Source organism: Tiliqua scincoides, chromosome 5 (assembly GCF_035046505.1).
Source record: "Tiliqua scincoides isolate rTilSci1 chromosome 5, rTilSci1.hap2, whole genome shotgun sequence".
In the NCBI taxonomy this organism is placed as follows: Eukaryota; Metazoa; Chordata; class Lepidosauria; order Squamata; family Scincidae; genus Tiliqua; species Tiliqua scincoides.
In genome coordinates, this window is record NC_089825.1 from 62,967,892 (window position 1) to 62,987,489 (window position 19,598).

Sequence of the window (19,598 nt, forward strand, 5' to 3'; positions counted from 1 at the left end):
TGAATTCCATGTTTGGTGTACAAAATTCTAGGAATTGTAGACTACTGAAGGTGCTAAGAATTCTGTGTTAGAAATCCTGAATGCTAGTGCTTTCCTATCTTCCAGAGCTCACGACACCCCTTCAGACTGTAAACGCAGCTCACGGCTTCCAGTAGTGACTGGCAATGACATCATCGCCAGTTACTTGCTGGTTCGGAGATCCTGATGCAATGCTGTAAAGGGCAGTAAGAGGCTTGGGCAGGGCAGGAGAGCCTTCACCAGTATGTGAGGATGTGCATAGGAGCTTGACTGCTGAGCTTTTGCAGCATTCTGTTGTTGTTTTGCTGCCGGCAAGCAGACAACCAACAAAGTCCCACAGAGTGCCTCACCATGCCCAGGGTGTCACTATGCACAGTTTGGGAACCCCTGCCTAATGCCATTCTTCTCCAAGAATGACCGTTGTAAGTTTTCCTGGGGAGAAAGACAAACAGTGAAATGAGCTCAAGGCCCCAGTATGGAGAAAGTTCATCAGGCTTGATGCCCACTGAAACCAATGAGACAAACCGATCTAAAGACCAAACCAGAATTCTCTTCAGTGTTGTCATTGGTCTTGGCATACTTGTTTTATTTTCTGCACATGTTCAGGGGCAGGAAGAGATCTGACTGTGACTGTGCTTTAGCACCAGATCAGGTTGTTAGTAGAGTTGAGAGATTCAACCAGTCCCACACACAGCAAAACTGATTTGAATTAAGAGTGTTATTGGGACAAATGCAGAATTGAAGCTGTTGTTACAAAGGCAGAACAGAACAAGAACCAAAAGCGTTTGGAACCAAAAGAACCAAAAGTGAGGTTAAACAGATGTAGGGAGAGAAGCTGCCCATAAGCTTTGAAGCTAGCAACAACCCTCCCCCATGGGTAGAGACTGTCATCTACACACTAGCTGACCATACACAGGGTGGCTTACCTCATATGCTGTTGCTCCTCCAACATAGGTCTCCACACACATGCTTTTAGTCCTGGAAGGAATCTTCCATTGGCTCATAAGAGAGTAGAGCATGTAAATGTGTGCGATTTGAATCAGGACCACAGCAAGCCCCCTTCCTTCCATGATGGCCCAAATGTTTTTGCACACAACTCACATGGGGGGAAAAGCAAGCAGGACCCATGATATGAAAAACCTACTTTGGCCCGCTTGGAGGCAGGCTGTGCAGCATGGCCTTTCCCAGTTTGAAGAGACACTTGGCCAACAGTCTGAGGCTAAGAGGCAAAGAAGGAAGGCCCATAGCCAGGGAGACAGACCAAGGACAGACTGCACTTGCTCCCAGTGTGGAAGGGATTGTCACTCCCGAATCGGCCTTTTCAGCCACACTAGACGCTGTGCCGGAACCCCCATTCAGAGCGTGATACCATAGTCTTTCAAGACTGAAGGTTGCCAACAAGTATTTATTTTAACACATCTGACTTCTAAATTGGGGCCCTCATTTGAGCTGAAATATATAAGAAATGTATACCACAATGTTTTTAAAAAAATTATTTATTTTAAAACATTTCTGTTCTGCCTTTCCTCCTGTAACTGGGACACCCAAACTGGGTCACAAAAGATATGTTAAAAACCACAATGCATGTTAGTTGGCAACCTTCAGTCTCGAAAGACTATGGTATTGCGCTCTGAAAGGTGGTTCTGGAACAGCGTCTAGTGTGGCTGAAAAGGCCGATTCGGGAGTGACAATCCCTTCCACACTGGGAGCAAGTGCAGTCTGTCCCTGGCCTGTCTCCCTGGCTATGGGCCTTCCTTCTTTGCCTCTTAGCCTCAGACTGTTGGCCAAGTGTCTCTTCAAACTGGGAAATGCCATGTTGCACAGCCTGCCTCCAAGCGGGCCGCTCAGAGGCCAGGGTTTCCCACTTGTTGAGGTCCACTCCTAAGGCCTTCAGATCCCTCTTGCAGATGTCCTTGTATCGCAGCTGTGGTCTACCTGTAGGGCGCTTTCCTTGCACGAGTTCTCCATAGAGGAGATCCTTTGGGATCCGGCCATCATCCATTCTCACGACATGACCGAGCCAACGCAGGCGTCTCTGTTTCAGTAGTGCATACATGCTAGGGATTCCAGCATGTTCCAGGACTGTGTTGTTTGAAACTTTGTCCTGCCAGGTGATGCCGAGAATACGTCGGAGGCAGCGCATGTGGAAAGCATTCAGTTTCCTCTCCTGTTGTGAGTGAAGAGTCCATGACTCGCTGCAGTACAGAAGTGTACTCAGGACGCAAGCTCTGTAGACCTGGATCTTGGTATGTTCCGTCAGCTTCTTGTTGGACCAGACTCTCTTTGTGAGTCTGGAAAACGTGGTAGCTGCTTTACCGATGCGTTTGTTTAGCTCGGTATCGAGAGAAAGAGTGTCGGAGATCGTTGAGCCAAGGTACACAAAGTCATGGACAACCTCCAGTTCATGCGCAGAGATTGTAATGCAGGGAGGTAAGTCCACATCCTGAACCATGACCTGTGTTTTCTTCAGGTTGATTGTCAGTCCAAAATCTTGGCAGGCCTTGCTAAAACGATCCATGAGCTGCTGGAGATCTTTGGCAGAGTGGGTAGTGATAGCTGCATCGTCGGCAAAGAGGAAGTCACGCAGGCTTTTCAGCTGGACTTTGGACTTTGCTCTCAGTCTGGAGAGGTTGAAGAGCTTTCCATCTGATCTGGTCCGGAGATAGATGCCTTCTGTTGTAGTTCCAAAGGCCTGCTTCAGCAGGACAGCGAAGAAGATCCCAAACAAGGTTGGTGCAAGAACACAGCCCTGCTTCACGCCGCTTCGGATGTCAAAGGGGTCTGATGTGGAGCCATCAAAGACAACAGTGCCCTTCATGTCCTTGTGGAAGGATCTGATGATGCTGAGGAGCCTGGGTGGACATCCAATCTTGGGGAGAATCTTGAAGAGGCCATCCCTGCTGACCAGGTCGAAAGCCTTCGTGAGATCTATGAAGGCTATAAAGAGTGGCTGTTGTTGTTCCCTGCATTTCTCCTGCAGTTGTCTAAGGGAGAATACCATATCAGTGGTGGACCTGTTGGCTCGGAATCCACACTGTGATTCTGGATAGACGCTCTCTGCAAGTACCTGGAGCCTCTTTAGTGCAACTCGGGCAAACAACTTTCCTACAACGCTAAGGAGAGAGATGCCACGGTAGTTTTTGCAGTCACCCCTGTCGCCTTTGTTCTTGTACAGCGTGATGATGTTTGCATCCCTCATGTCTTGAGGTACTCCACCTTCTCTCCAGCAGAGGATTTCATGCAGCTCAGTGACAATGATCTCTTTGCAGCACTTTAGGACTTCAGTAGGGATGCTGTCTTTTCCAGGTGCCTTGCCAAAGGCAAGGGAGTCCAGGGCCACGTGAAGTTCTTCTAGGGTTGGTTCACTGTCAAGCTCCTCCAGCACAGGCAGGCACTCAATGTTGTTCAGCGCTTCTTCGGTGCATATACAATGCATATACCAACAATATAAATGCAGGCAAGTGTTTGAATCATAACAGAGGCAACATCTCAGTGATTCTTACAACAACCCTCTGAGGTAGGCCAGTCTTTCTGCAATCTTCACCTTACAGATGACTGTAGCGCTGTCACATATTCTTTTAGTAATCACTTTACACATAACAACAACAACAACAACAACTAGGTATTTATATACCGCCTTTCTGGTCATTGGATTACTCCTCTGACTTTATTCAAGGCGGTTTACATCGGCAGGCGTTTCTAAATCCCTCAAGGGGATTTTTACAATCATAGAGGTTCTCTCTTTCAAGAACCAACAACATTTCAGAATGGATCTTCCTGGTTTGGCCTCTCTTCTGGCCTCCAGTTCTCCCACGCAGGCTGACAAGCAGCTCCATCTCTCACATGGAGGGCAGCCAAGATGCTTCTTGCTCACACCAAGAGCAGGTGGAATCATTCAGCTCGGCTTGTCAGCTGCTTCAAGATCTCGCCATTCTCAGCTGTTCAGGGAGCTGCCGGTGTCCTCGAACTGGCGACCTCTGATGCTAACAGAGGCTCTACCCTCTAGACCAGACCTCCTGCCCTATTATCCCCATATTTCAAGGGGAAAGGCTAAGGCTGCAGTGCTATCCACACTGACCTGGGAGTAAGCCCTATTGACTATAATAGGACTTACTTCTGAGTAGGCATGCATCGGCTTGGGCTCCAAGGCTGTACTATAAAAAGTTGCTTAAGGCCAACAACCAGGTTCATGGCTTGATATGAACTTGAGACATTCTGGCTCACGTGCCTACCGGTTCCCAAGTAGCTATCAATGCTACATAGGTAAGAAAGACTCACTCTGTAGTGCAATTCCCTGAACAAGGGACAGGAAGAAAATGGGAGCTTGGTGCCCAACTGCACATCTTATCTGAGTAAGACGCTCTTACATGGAATGCTGTTTAAAGCCCCATGAGAGATTGTTTTGACAATAATGCCATTCTGGAGAGCGCACCAGACGCTAAGCATATTGTAGCGAATGAATGAGTGAGGTGTCTAATGGCTTGTGACAGTGTGTTACCCATAACCGTTTTTCTTCTCCTTATGGATGAAGAAAAAAACAGCAACAACCCGGCACCTCGCATTAAGCTTCTGTTTAGTGGAGATCTGCTTGAAAAAGGGGATCGTCTGGTCCCATCAGAGACTAACACTGACTTCCCAGACAGCATTGCTATTGTTCTGCTCCAATGCGCACGCAGTGAAGCAATTATTATGTCATCACCCGGGGGAAGGTTAACAAAATACTGACCATCTGTTATACCCAGAAACTGCTAAATGTTGCAGCGGGCAAATTAAAAATCACAGAAGAGATGGCAAAACGCCTCTGAGTTTGTTTGTTTTTTAAAAAACTGGCACAAAAGGAAGAAGAAATTCACCCCTCATCGAGGTGCTGGAGCATGCAGTGGCACCACTGTGCCATTGCAGGTTGGCAATGAGCCTGACCATGGGCTGAAGCGATCACTTAGGGGTAATGGTTGGCAACCTTCAGTCTCGAAAGACTATGGTATAAGCCTACAGCACCCGGTATTCCCAGGCGGTCTCCCATCCAAGTACTAACCAGGCCTGACCCTGCTTAGCTTCCAAGATCAGACAAGATCAGGCATGTGCAGGGTAACAGTTGCTGCCTTAGGGGCAGTGGTAATGTGTGATTCATTTCATGGTTGGCAAATAAGTGTGCTTTTTTGCATTGCTCATAATTTGCACTTTCAACAACTTGGCACCATTGTTTCAGCCAGGCTTGGGCAAACCCCAGCTTGAGGGTCTGCTCTGGCATTCAGCTGAATCCATCCCTCTAGCGACTGAGATGCTTCTTTCTGGAGCACCGCATGAGTGCCTCTCCCAAGATCAAGATGACGCAACGTTCTGGCCTGTTGCGTCTATGGTCCGATGCCCCAGCAGGCATTGCAACCAGATTTCACCACAGACATGATGGGTCAGAGCGTCGCGTCGTTCCAATCCCAGGATAGGCACTCACATGGCACTCCAGAACGCAAAGGGAACACAGTGGTCATCAGTTTGCCTGCCGCTCAATTATACAATGTAAATTTGGGCTTCCTAATTTGTGGAGAAAATTGGCACACACAGAGAGAATGGGGAACATAACTAAAGCTGAGTGAGTGCTGGGGGGATGAAAAGGACGAGGAGGAGAAGGCCAGTGAGCAAGAATTATGGTGATGCACTGTATAGGTGCGTCGGCACCTTTGCCCTGCCCCTACTGGAGCACAAGTGACAGACGCAAAAAGGGCAGCCTCTGATTGGCTGCCAGGGTCTCTTGGGAGAAGGGCAAGCTGTGCATTGTTGCTGAGGCTTGCTCCATGGAGCAGTTCGCCCTTCATTGTCAGCTCCCACTCGCCCACCCATGTTAGTCTGAGATTAGTTGGTTGTCAGCATTTATGGGGCCAGGTGGAAATTGTTTTTACTGTTAACCAGATTGGCATTGGTGCTAGCATTTTTTATTTTTGGCCTGCTCTAGGCTGGCTGTGTATTTTTTGGGCTGGGAAGTATATTTATGCATGTAGGTTATAAAGTTTGATCTTAGTCACTTTAGCAGGTATTGTGCCAGGAGGGTAGGTAGAATTGGCCCATTGGCATCCATGATAAGGTGAGCAAAGTCAAGGGAGGTGCCAGTAACACTCATTCCCTACTCCCATCGGATCAGTGAGGTTGACTGGCAGTTCCCTTGGCTGTATGAATGAGATCCCCTAGGGTTTGCCTGGGAGCACTGATAGAATAAGGAGAGCTATCCTGTTGCCTTGACCCTTTGGGGTTGATGGTGAAAAGCTGCTTGGGCTTTTCCTGAGTGTGGCTTGGCTATACCCTATTCACATGGGAATAAATATTAGCTTTACCCCACCCTTAGTGCTTGCGTGATGGGTGGTTTAGTTTAATCCCTGCTGCAGTTTTCATTGTTATATATTAATAATGTGGCCCTAATTCCCAAGCCTGTGTCTCACATGCTTCTTTGGGTGGGGGGAGGAAGGTTAATTTATCTGCTCTTTAATCCATTTGAAAGAAGGATCTGCTGGAAGACATGCAATGCCTAGAACAGCTATTTTCAATCAGGGTGGCAGGGCACATTGTGCTGCAAATGGTCTGTAGGTATACCATTGGGGTTTGGGACAAGGTAATTAATTAATTAGTACAGCCCTTGGGAATGTAAGTCTCCCACGAGCAATGCAGTATGCCCTGTCAAGTGTCAAAAAACTGATGGTGTGCCCTAAAAATCTTGTGATGGTGTGAAAAAGGTTGAAAATCACTGATCTAGAAAAGTGACAGTCCATCGGTCTGCCAAGTTATTTATGTATTGTGTTTATTTATATATTAACATCAGATCGTTGTAAAGGGATATATAAAGGTGTGTATAATGTAAAGGCAGAATAAAATAATATAACTAATAAAACACATTCAAAATAATAATACAGTAGAATACAGTGAAACAATAAAATCAGATATACAGGCATGCCCCAGTATCTACAGATTCAGTATCCACAGTTTTAGTTATCCACGGATATCATGGATACTGGGGATACCTCTTCAGAAAATAGGGGAACATTTTAAAAAGTTTTTTTTACCAAGATTTTTTAAACTTTTCCCTATCTTTTTAAAGATGTCACCCAGTACCCACTGTTTCATGTATCCATGGGGGAATCTGGAACAAAACCCCAGCAGATACTGGGGCACATCTGTAGGTTAAAAAAAAAAAATGAAGGCAGCAGTCAAACAATATAAAAACCTAGTGGGGGAAAATAATTCTCAGGAGACAGTGAGCACAGGCAAAGACTGGAAATGCCTTCTGAGGTTAAAAAGAAAAAAAAAGAATCTTTGTAAAAATATACAGTTAAAGGCTGTGCAAGCCACTTTAGAATGGAAGTTTCACAAACTAGGTGCCATCAGCTGGGCCCCCAGTTCCCTGGAACGAAAAGTGGAAAAGCGGGGGACATGAAGCAAGGGCTTCCCAGCTAACTGTTAAGGAAGGGGACTATATGGGAGGAAGCAATGGCTTTGATTCACAGATGCCAATGCCAACACATCTGAAGCACCTTGTGGAAGTGTTTCATCTGTTGTTGATGAAACACAGAGGACTTCACATTTAAATTTACATGTCTCATACCACTGAGAATTGAAACGTCCCAGTCGTGAAAGAAATATTTCGTAAGCAGTTTGCTCATTAAATAAAAGTCATAGAATTTCAACAGCTCATCGGGAAACTTTGAAAGAGGCCCTACTGCCATAAATTCTATAAATCAATGCCAATCTACATTTCCAGAGCGCAAACTGCATCTACTTGGGCTGGTGATTTCTGAGATCAAGCACAGATGTGTAGGAAGGACTGCTGTTGTCATCTTTAGCTCAATGCCAACAGGTGTGCTTTCTGCCTTGTCTTTTTTTAAAGATGTAACTGCTCATGGCGACCCAAATTTTTTTAAAAACGTGATCCCAAAATCCTTTCCAGAACAATAATTTTCCCTCAACAAATGACGTCCTTACTCTTTGTTCACCTTTTGCACAGTGGTACTTTATGCTAGAAAATCTAATTTATGAAAGCAGTTTGAGGTACATCTGGACAGTACCTGTCAAATAAGGTACAAGAAAACACCAGCTGAGACAATTTTCATATAGCGCCTTTTGTTCCTGGTTCGCTGCATGATCCATGAGTCTAGCTCAATGGGAACACCTGGTGTTCATGGCATGCAACGAGCCCTTTCAGAACTTCATATTTGGGCACAGTGAATTGAGGCTCCGTTTGCTGGAGGAAGTTTGTTTTCAAATATTTCTCACAGTGTTCGGCACCAAAACACACCCTGTGTTGTTCACAAAATAAATTACTTGAGGTTGTACAGGAAGAGCATCTCAGAAACGTTTGAACTGGAAAGAAAAGGCAATCTTGCCCATACTGGATATCAGCAGCAGACACCAGGCTGCTTCTAAGAACTGGACTATTTCCAGCTTAGAATTCAGAGGAAAGATCCTTTCAGGGCCTAAAACTTAGATTGGTGATGTGCCAGTAAAAATGTTTCTTTGTTTTCAGCTGATCTAGGCCTCGGGCAAGTGAGCCCCATCTCTGTCCCGCCTCACCAAGGAGATCATACTCCCATGCTGTTTGATCTTACTCCTATGATCAAACAGCTATGCTGTTTCCTGATTTGAGGGAGAATAGCATGGTTTGCTGAGCCCAATTATGAACTGAGAGGGGGTAGGGGCATAACTTTCCTGTAGGCTAGTGGTTCCCAAACTGTGCCTCATGGCACCCCAGGGTACTGCTGCACATTCACGTGGGCATTGTTCGGCTTCTTCTTCCCAGCTCACTGGGTTAGGATTGCACAAAATATCACAAGATCACATGAGATCAGTGATGAGATCTTGCGTAATTCCTGCGTGATCCCGGCCCGGCAAGTGGGAATAAGGGGCCAAGCAGTGCCCCTGTGGGTTTAAATGGTGCCATGACTGTGTTGAGTTTGGCAACTTCTGCTATAGACCTTCTCCTAGGATTTAAGGCACAAGTTTAAAAAGTGAGAATTAAATTGGTTATTCAATTACCACTCACGTTATTCTATAGCCACATTTGGTTAATAGAGCCTCTATAGTGCCATACGAGATTTTGATAAGATTAATGGCCCAATCTTATCCCCTGCAGGCGTTCAGGATGCAGGGCCACTGGTGCAGCAGCTACTGTATCCTGCCTGCCCATAGGGGAACAAGCTGGCTGGGAAGGGTAAGTAAGGAAAAATTTTACTTGCTTGTCCAGCAGCTGCCTGGTCCTCTGTAGGTCCACTCATATCTATGCCAGCAATTTTGCTAGCATAGATCTGTACTGCCACAGGGAACATGTCAGGCCCAGGAAAGGTGTATAGAATTTGATGGCTGTTGGTGCCACTAAGATCTGCCACATTCCACTCATCCCCTGTCCTGCCCCGATCCACCCCATTAGTAAATGATTCACAAACTTCAAAAGTGTCATCTTTTGTAGAAGTTTTTTTTAATTGCTCAACTCTAGGCAGCAGAATACAGTGTGCTCCCCATTTGCACAGCTGCATCAGCTTTGGAAAGTTGGATAGGACTGGGTCCTTAGTTAAGTTTTTTATGAATCACTTACCTTTCTTTAGCTTTGAATTGTTGCACTTTTTTTCTCTTGTTCTTTTTTTCGGTATAAACAGGAAAAAATGTTGTTGTTTTTTAAAAAGCCATGTCAAAAACCTTCAGATTAATACAAAATATGGATTGCTGCAACAGATTACAGTGACAAGTAGATCATAACCACATACAATGATAATATTCAAAAGAATTTTTTCTCTTCTAGAATTTATGATGCCAATTACTCTGCCCTCCTGCATACGGTGAATGCATTATCTTGTTTCCTGAATTTCCAGGGAATGAAATAAAACATAAATTTCTTTCAATTAGGTAACCTCTGGGCTTTGGGTTTTTTATTGACAATTTGTCCCCAAGGAGTGAGCCTCCAAGTCTACTTTCTCATAGCAAACAGTGTGTTATTCACAAACTCAACTTTTCCCCCTATTAATTCTCATAAAAAACTGCAAAGGTTGCAGTGAGGGTGTTTGATAAAATACTGACAAAAATATGAATGAATTTCCCTTCATAAAAGAGGGTCTAGTAAAGGGAAGCACACATTTTGATATGAAGATTCACATACCAAGTGATAATCCTTTGTGGAGGAATGGCGTAAGGTAGTGAGTTTGGGGAAAGGAATCAGGAAATACTTGTTTATTATTTGCTGGTGTCTTGGAAATGGCGGCTTCCATTTCTTAAATGGGCATTCAATTCCCAGTTCAAGGGATACACTCCTTTGCAACAGTGTATCAATGGGCAGCCGAATCCTGAGCTGCCCGGGGGCGCCCAGCCTTGGCGGCACTAGCTGCCGCCAGATCCTGCGTGCCCCAGGCTACCATGGAAGGTGCCGTGGGAGAGGGGGACTTTCGTCCCCTTCCCCCAGGTAAAGTAAGCAGCTCCGCAATGGGGCTATTCCGGCGGTAAAGTAAAAGTGCTCGTGTCGGGCGCCAAGCCCTCCACAAGCGCCTTGGATCCTCCATGGACCTGCCTCTCTCCCTCCCCTGGCACACCTTCCGCCTGCCCCCTCTACATGTCATGCCTCCGTGTCATGCCTCCCCCGCCCTCTCTCTGACCCCCACCGGCCTCCCCCCTCCCCAGAACACCTCCTTCCTGCCCCCATCCCTGCTTACCGTGCTGCAGCTCAGTGGTCCGGGAGACCGCCGAGCTGAGGAGGCTGGGCGACTGCCCCGCGCTAGCCCAACACTGGCTGGCACTGGGCTAGCACAAGCGGGAGCCTAGCGGTGAGGCTAGTAAACGTGCCTTATGGCATTTTAGAATGGCAGCTCTGCTTCTATCCCTTAAAGTGGGAATACTTTCTATTTTACTATTGTTTCAGTTTAGCATTCTAGAACTGAATCTAGCAACAGCCATTTCAACCTTTCGCTTTGTAATCTAGTATTTGCTAATAGTCCCGGTGATCACTGTTTTATAGTTAGTTCAGGTTCACTCACAACAGAAATACGCTGCTCCTTACTAGAGCAGTACCACTTCAGGCTAAACTGCAGGTGGGAGGGTCACAGCCTTGAATGATGCACACATATCAAACACATTCTGTGTGCAATGACTTTAATAGGGGAATATTTAATATGTATTTTTTCCCTTGAAATCAGACATGGTACAGCCAAGATTGTGGTGGAGAGGGTGTGTTGGGGGGGTCAAGTTCTAGAACTTCTCCTACAGTCAAAATAGTGATGTCATCACCAGAAGTGTTCTGGGTCTGCCTTTGAAACTTTTTTCCAAGGACATTAGCTGAGAAGAAGCACCAGGATCAGCAACAGGCAAACTGAGACATTTGCATAGAAGCATGTGAAAATGTCAAGGCTATTTACATATGCTTCCCCAAAGGATGCTTAAGAAACAGTTTGTAGCTCATGTTATATTAAGGGCCCAGTTCTATCCAACTTTCCAGTGCAGCCCCAAAGTAAAACAACAAACATTCCCATATATTGAGGAGGCCTCTGTGACCGCCCCTTCACCACAGGATGAAGTGTACCCCCCCCCCATTGACACAGTTGCATTAGCATTGGAAAGTTGGAAAGGTTTGGGCCCTAAGGCTACAAAACCAAATGTAAAGTTGGTTTTTTTGTTTTTGTTGTATAGTCTTTGTGGGGCATAGTTGGGTGGTGTGGCTATGGGCAGTGTCATGAAAAGCTCTTCCCTGCAAAATTTACCACTACAGCACTAGGGAAAGCAGAAAAAACGGGATTGTGTGATTCTCCTATGTATTTTGGCTGTGAATAGAATTGAATGAACTATACTAACTCACTAATGATCTGGACTAATAACACAGGGTGGAAGAAAAAGAGAAGGTCAGAAAGGATTGTGGCTAGATGCCATGTTTAATTTGGGACAATCCCTCTGTTGAAGCACTGGATCACTCTTGCATAGCGCCACATATAGAATTGCTTAATGAACATAAAAATCAAATGTAACTTTAAAGTAATATGTACTCGCTGTTGCCTATTAGCAATGTGCTGTTGAGGCTAAAGGAACAAAATTGCAGCAATTATTCATGGTGTACAGTTATTGACAAGCAGTGCTTCAGACCTAATTACAATTTCCCAGGGTGTTATGTACATGTAACCCCCCTGGGCACATGCTATAAATCATTATGATCTACAAAGGGCATTAAAAGAGCATGACCCTGGTGGGATTCTGTAGAGGAGTCACATGGTTCTTGCTGGCAATGCAAACTCTCAGTTGGTAGTGGCTCATTTTCTTGGCTGCTGAATCAATGCAAGAAAAGACTTGAACAGAGTTCTTGTTGATTTTTGCCCAGCCATGTCATTCAACTCAGCTCTGAATACCATCAGGCAAGCCACTACCTTTCAGTCTCAGCTTTTGCCAATCTGCAAGACACTTTTTCCTAAATTTCAGACTTCAGTGTGACTCGCTGATTAGTCAACAGGTAGAGGAACAGTAATCTTTGCTGCACTTGTTATTGTTTTATGAAAATGTACTTTAGAATGGGATGAAAACTGCAGTCTTCAACAGGGACTGAAAACCACCCCTATTGGTTGACATGATTCTGACATCACCCTTGACATGATTATGACATCAGTGGTCTGCTCCAGTAGCTACTGCTGGTTAGGCCACTGCTATTAAATCGGGCCAGTTCATGTTTCTCCAACTTTTACTGCAGGGCTTCTCAAACTAGGGCATCACAATGCCCTAGCCAGAGAGTCCTGGACTCTGCCCCCTCTGACCCTCCACAGGGCTCCCCAGCCTTCAAGAAGTGAAAGTGGAGCAATTGCACTCCACTTCCAATTTCATGGAGGCAGAGTGCAATCACTCCGCTTTCACTTTCTGGAGGCTGGGGAGCCCTGCGGAGGGTTGCATCCCAAGGAGGCTGCTTCAGGGACTAGTAAGTGCATGCCAGTCCCTGCACCCCCCCTTAGCGACATGATCCTAGGGATCACTGCCTTCCCCCCAACCCTGTTGCCTTCCCTGCTTCCCCGCAAAGACTTGGTGGCTCTCAAACTCTCCCAGAGAGTTTGAGAACCACTGCTTTACTGATAGATCTGCTCTCATTGTGCAGCCCACAAAATTATGTCACACACAAAAAGAGATGCTGCCAAAGCCGGTAAGTTCTGTGTTTTGAATATGAATTCTGGTGCCTGATGATATTTGTGTTCAGCATGTGGGTGAGCATTATGATCCTGAGTTCATCTTTCTGGCTTGGATTTTTTTTTATGCCATTAATGCATTTAATAAAATCCAAGGTTTAAGAGCAATTCATATTGAGAAACAATCCCATGTGGCAGCCTGCACACATGACAGCAGCTTTGTGGACATAGGACGGTGCCAGTGAAGGATCGTGTTGACAGGAGGGAAAAGGGAGAATGTGGGCGGGGACATCCTGGATTGTCTCAAGAATTCTTGTTGCTACTATTAGTTATTTTTCTCAAGTGTTAGTGTGTGCTCAGGTCAGGACTTTATATTCCATGCGTGTTTCTACACGGAGTAGCCATGGGTGCATAGAAATTTCCAGTTTATTTTAATCCCAAAGGATCTCCTCTATGGAGAACTCATGCAAGGAAAGCACCCTACAGGTAGACCACAGCTGCGATACAAGGACATCTGCAAGAGGGATCTGAAGGCCTTAGGAGTGGACCTCAACAAGTGGGAAACCCTGGCCTCTGAGCGGCCCGCTTGGAGGCAGGCTGTGCAGCATGGCCTTTCCCAGTTTGAAGAGACACTTGGCCAACAGACTGAGGCAAAGAGGCAAAGAAGGAAGGCCCATAGCTAGGGAGACAGACCAGGGGCAGACTGCACTTGCTCCCAGTGTGGAAGGGATTGTCACTCCCGGATTGGCCTTTTCAGCCACACTAGATGCTGTTCCAGAACCACCTTTCAGAGCACAATACCATGTCTTTTGAGACTGAAGGTTGCCAATACAATGCTCATCAGCCACAATCATTCTTACTGGAAATAATCCAGCCAAAATTAAGCAGTTTTAACTCCCACGCATTCCAGTAAGGGAAAATTAACAAGGACTGATCCCCCCCTTCTCAAAAAACCCAACAACTTCTTCAATGTGCCTTTTTTAAGGGCCTGTGAGATGGTTGAAAATGCCCATTCCGAATGAAGTCAGGAACCATTATCTCAATCTGATTTGGCTTCGTAACATCATAAAGTAGTATAATCTGATTATGTGGCATTCTGATTAGCAGGGTGATGCGATGTCATACCACTGCCTAAGTGATCCCTGATTGGCTGGGATCACCTCAGAAAGAAGCCCATTTGTCTGTTTTTTAGTTCACAGCACAGCAGCAAATCAGGGGGAAAAGCCTCTACAAACAAGCTATGAACAGTTCACAAAACTAGTTAAGGGAGAAAACTCAAAATATGGTCCTGGAAGCCCATGTTCTCCCTAATCCTTTGATAGGATAAAATCCAGCATGGCTGTAAAGGTGGCACACATGGGGCTAATTTCCCAATTGAAAAACAGGACTTGAAAGCACTTTACTTTGGCTGAACCACATTATTACTACTACTATTAGTAAACAAAATGCTCCTTATTGAATTTTTGACTCTTCATTTTCTTTAAAACTAGTGCTGAGGACTCTACCTCCACCCAAAATTGCTTTCAACTCCAGAACTCTGACTCCAAGTCGAGGAGCTGGAGTTCAAATCAATTTTTTGGGTAGAGTTGAAGGTAGAATTGGTACCAACTCCACAGCCCTGCTTAAAACAATGTACTTGTAGTTCCTATCCCAGTACTACAAAGCACAAATGGAACTCTTCTAACAGCACAATCCTATGCATGCCTACTCAGAAGTAAGCTTCATTGACCTCAGTAAGGCAAGTGGGTACAGCAGTGGTTCGCAAACATTTTAGCACTGGGACCCACTTTTTAGAATGACAATCTGTGATGAAGTGATGACATGGCCAGAAATGACATCATCAAACTGGAAAATTTTTAACACTCCCATATGACCAAATCAATCAATCAATCAAGTAAATAAGTAGACTAAAAGTTGACAATAATTAGAAGTTTAAAGTAAAGAAGCTGTTCCCAAGCAGTTGCTGATTTATTTAAAAAAATTCCTCAAACATTCCAAACACTTCAATCCTATCCACATTTATCTGGGAGTAAGTCCCAGTGACTGACATTCTTAAAAGCCGATACATAGTAGCCTGTTAAAAGTACAGCTCTGTATTATTTCCCCAAATGCAGTCACATACCATGGTAGCATCAAATCTAATGTATTAAAAATAAAATACACATTGAAATGAATGGGAACCCAGCTGAATTGGTTCACAACCCACCAAGTGGGTCCCGACCCACAGTTTGAGAAACACTGGGCTAGAGGATGACAGCCTTGGTCCCATTGCTTCCATAAGCACAAATTCATTCATAGAAATTAATAGGACTTCAAAATGCTGAAATGTGGCTGGATCATGGCCCTAGAGTTAAAAACAGAAATTGTTGGGATGACTTTCTCTACCTTACCCTTTCCTCCTTTTTTCCCTCAGGGGGGTGTTCGCTGTCTCTGACTTTATTAGCATATTTTGAAATTTAAGTCACTGCAAATGCGCTAAGAGCTTTAATGCCCTCCAAGATAAGTAAAAAACCATTTAAAATGAAGTCAGTAAAAGTCTAATTCTCCAGTTTAATTTGTGGGAGGGTGGTGGAGGAGTGACTTCATACAACTCATCCCATCCCATTCCCTTCTGCAGTCCTCCCCTTTTCAATAATACCGGCTGAAATTGATGCCAAATTGAGAGATTTAAAGAGGGTCAATGGATTTTATCTTTGAATATATATTTCCATAAATATTACATTTCCCCACGGAAGGCAAAGAAATTCAAAATTGTATAACATATTTTAAGAAAGAAAACAGAACAAGTGTGTTCTTGTTGGGATTGAAGCACAGTCAGGGAAGCAATATCTCAAGTTCATCAGTTCCTTTTGGGATGTGGTTGAATGTCTATTATTATTATTTTTTATCTGACATTATTACCTTCTCTGTGGTACTGAATCAGTAGTGCATCCAGTCGCTTGAAGGAAGATATAAAAATCTACAAAGAAAAGTGCATGAATTCCTGAAGGAAACCAGAGTATGAATAACCAAACGCTGCTGCATTCTAGTTGAGAAATGGAAATTTCATTCCCCATCCGAATCCAAATGAACATGGCTTTATTTTCGAGCTGTGAAGAAAAAATACAATAAGCCAAAATATGAAGGAAGACCAGAGAGAGAGAGAGAGAGAGAGAGAGAGAGAGAGAGAGAGAGAGAGAGAGAGAGAGAGATGGCATTATTCAGGTGCAGTAGTAGCTAGGGAGTTAGGATTGTGTCAAAAATATCCTGGAATGATCGAGACAATGAATAATGTGTTAAAATTGCAGAATGACTTTTCAGCTGTCCTTAATGCAGTTTCTGTTATGTCCTTTGCTTCCTAGGCTTCTTCACTTAGCTCAGTTTTTCGCAACAAATACAGTTCTGCCATACTTTTCCAGTTTTCCTTGCTACAGTGCAACGGTGGTCACTGGCCCAATCCTCACTTACCTTTGTTCTCATTTGTCTACTGCAGTGTCATCACAATCACATGACTAACCCCTGCAAAGGGCACCTTTTAAAGAGGTGACTCTCTTAGATTTTGCATGGAGAGAGCAATAGTCACTATTCACCCCAGCACAGTCTCTCTCTCAGGGCGTAATCCTGAGTGCACCTTGGGACTTGCGCTGGCCCAGGAGGGTCGCCAGCATGTCGTAAAGCATGTTTGCGCCTCCTTGAGAGTTGCCTGGGCTGGCGCAGGGACACATGCTGGCCTGCGGAGACTGAATCCAACCTCCACTCTGACTCAGGCAGGGAAGGTGGTGTCAGCCGAACTCAATCGACGCAAGAGTCTGGGGAGGGCAGGGGGTGGCATTCCGGGGTGGGGGGTGGGGGGAGCGAGAGGTGACACTGGGACCCAGCAGTTATGCTGGATCTCAACCCCATTTCCCAAGCAGCGCAGTGCAGCTGTAAGCTGCTCCACTACCCTCGAACTTATGCCACCTCCTGCGGTGGCGCAAGTCCAAGGAGACCCATTGGGGCTGTGGTGGCTTACCCAAGGGTAAGGGGAAGAGTTTCCCCTTGCCTCTGGCTGAGCCATGGGTCCCTAGCTTGCACTGGATACAGCGCAGGCCTCCTGGCCTGCCAGCACAAGATAGGATTGCACTGTCAGTTTCTGTTAAGGGTGTCTGTCTTTTCTTTTACTTGTGAGCCAATTTGGGGCAGGAAACCATCTTCTTGCACCTCTGCTGTGTGAATCACTTTGAGTATGTTTTGTTGAAAAGTGGCATGTAAATTTTAGTGAAGGCTAATAATAAAATTACTCTCATGCCTTGAAAACAGCCCACTCCTTCTGTCGATAGTTCATCATTATTTGGGTTGGAATCAATAAATGTCAAAGTGCTGACTGCTTTGCATTTTCTCTCTCATCCACATGGGGGTGCTAAATTTACTTATTCCACTTATATCCTTCCTCCAAGGAGCTCAAAATTGTGCACATTGTCCCTCCCCTTTTATTGTCACAACTCTGTGAGATACATTAGGCTGAGAGAAAGGAATTGGTCTAAAAAAGTACTTAATGGTTGGCAACCTTCAGTCTCGAAAGACTATGGTATAAGCCTACAGCACCCAGTATTCCCAGGCGGTCTCCCATTCAAGTACTAACCAGGCCTGACCTTGCTTAGCTTCTGAGATCAGACGAGAACCAGCATGTGCAGGGTAACAGTAACTGAGTGGGGAATGTGCAGTATTTATTTATTTATTTATTTAAAAGATTTATACCCTACTTTTCCAGAAGCTCAAAACTGTGACATTTTTGAACTGAACTCAGGTCCTAGTCTAACACTTGAACCACTCCATTGCACTTTCTTTAAAACGTTAAAGACTTTAACAGCCCAATCCTATCCCCACTGGCCCAGAGCATGCAGTGCTGCCAATGGAGAGCTTGCTGCATACTATGAGAGACCAGATAGCCCAGGAGAGGCAAATAACATTTTTACTTACTTCCCCATAGGCTGCCAGGTGCTCAATGAATCTCCTCAGACCTACCCTAACTCTTTGGCTTGTGCAAGTTGAGGCAGTTCCAGGCCAGGAAGGGGGATGAGATATGGTGATAAGGTGATAAGATTCCACCTCCTGCCCCCAAACCGCCCCAGACCCAGCTTAATCCCCACTCTGATCTGCTCCTGCTGCCAACTTACCTGCTCCAGTGTAAGTTCTGTAGTCCACTGCTGCCGGCACATTAGCAGCAGCAGGCTGAAGAACAATGGAGTGGCAGCAGCTTCAGCCGCTCTAGCTTTATGCTGGCGATGGTGAGATCCACAAGCATAAGACCAGTATAGTATTGGGGCCTAACAGATTCTTAAATCTGCAACATACACATGCACGCGTGCTTTGTGCGTACACACACCCATGCACACAAACTCTTACATGCTAGTCACATTGGCTGGCTGGCCCTGATTGCAGACATGGCTTGGAGGAGGAAGAAGGCAGTGAATTGCAATTATTGACGATTTTCCATCATCCTTTAAAGGGGGGGGGGGCAAATGCCACTATGTGGCTCACAGTAGGAATAGAAATTGCAGTCAGATCTGGTCAGAAGGGCTAAAAGGGGAAAAGAAAAACATTGTCAAAGGAAGCTGGATTGAGTAGATTTTTCTCCAAAATATTTGTTGAAGCCATGACATCAGAGTTCCATCAAATGTTCTCCAGCTCAAAAATGTCATGCCATTACAAAGAAATATTCTTAATAAATGAAAACAATGACAATGTATCATTGTTACATCAACACATTCATTGGGTAATCCTTGATTGGGAGTAATCCATACATGAAGAGGTAGGTAGGAGAAACAGGTAGGAGAAACAGAAGCAGCTATGAAGATGGAGAAGATGGAGAAAATGCCACTGAGCAGGATTTTAAACATTCACATTCAGCTGAAGGGCTGCGGGTGGGTGGGATTTCTACCACACCAGAACTCCTACTATGTATCTAACCAGAATGTAGAAATGGAGAATGTTTATTGCAATTGTATTTGCAACATTGAACAAACAACCCAATCTCAACTGTCACAAGCCACGCACACCCCTAATGCATGCCCAAACCCCATATATATGAGGTTTCTGTCAGTCAGCTGACACCATGGGCGAATCTCATGAGGTTCACAAAGCTCAGCTGTCCACATGGTTATAAGACCACCTGCTCTAAATGGTCAATAGAATCCAATTCATAGGATCACATGTGTACATCTCTACTGTTGGGTTAATCTTGATGCTATCTCACAGTTCTTACCTCAGACACACAGAATATCACTCTCTCCACTACCCATCTTGTAGTAAAAGCAGAGGTGTGCATGTGTGTTTTATTCTGAGTACATCTCAAATATCCCACATGGCCCATAGAGTTATGATTTAAACTATATCTTACACTTTGTCACCTGCCTGAAACAGAGTTTCTAACATAAAAGGTTAAATAAGGTTAGTGCTTCCCAATGACCAGGTGTTAAAACTGATTTATAGTCCATCATAGCAGGAGTC

General features: G+C 45.0%; 1 protein-coding gene and 1 pseudogene across 1 annotated transcript in view; one reads left to right on the top strand and one right to left on the bottom strand.

Annotated features, from left to right (window-relative positions):
• Nucleotides 1-19,598, top strand: part of CNTNAP2 (contactin associated protein 2) — a 1,320,279-nt gene that overhangs the window by 260,851 nt on the left and 1,039,830 nt on the right. The window lies entirely within an intron of this gene.
• LOC136654581 (5S ribosomal RNA) lies at nucleotides 5,005-5,121 on the bottom strand (annotated as a pseudogene).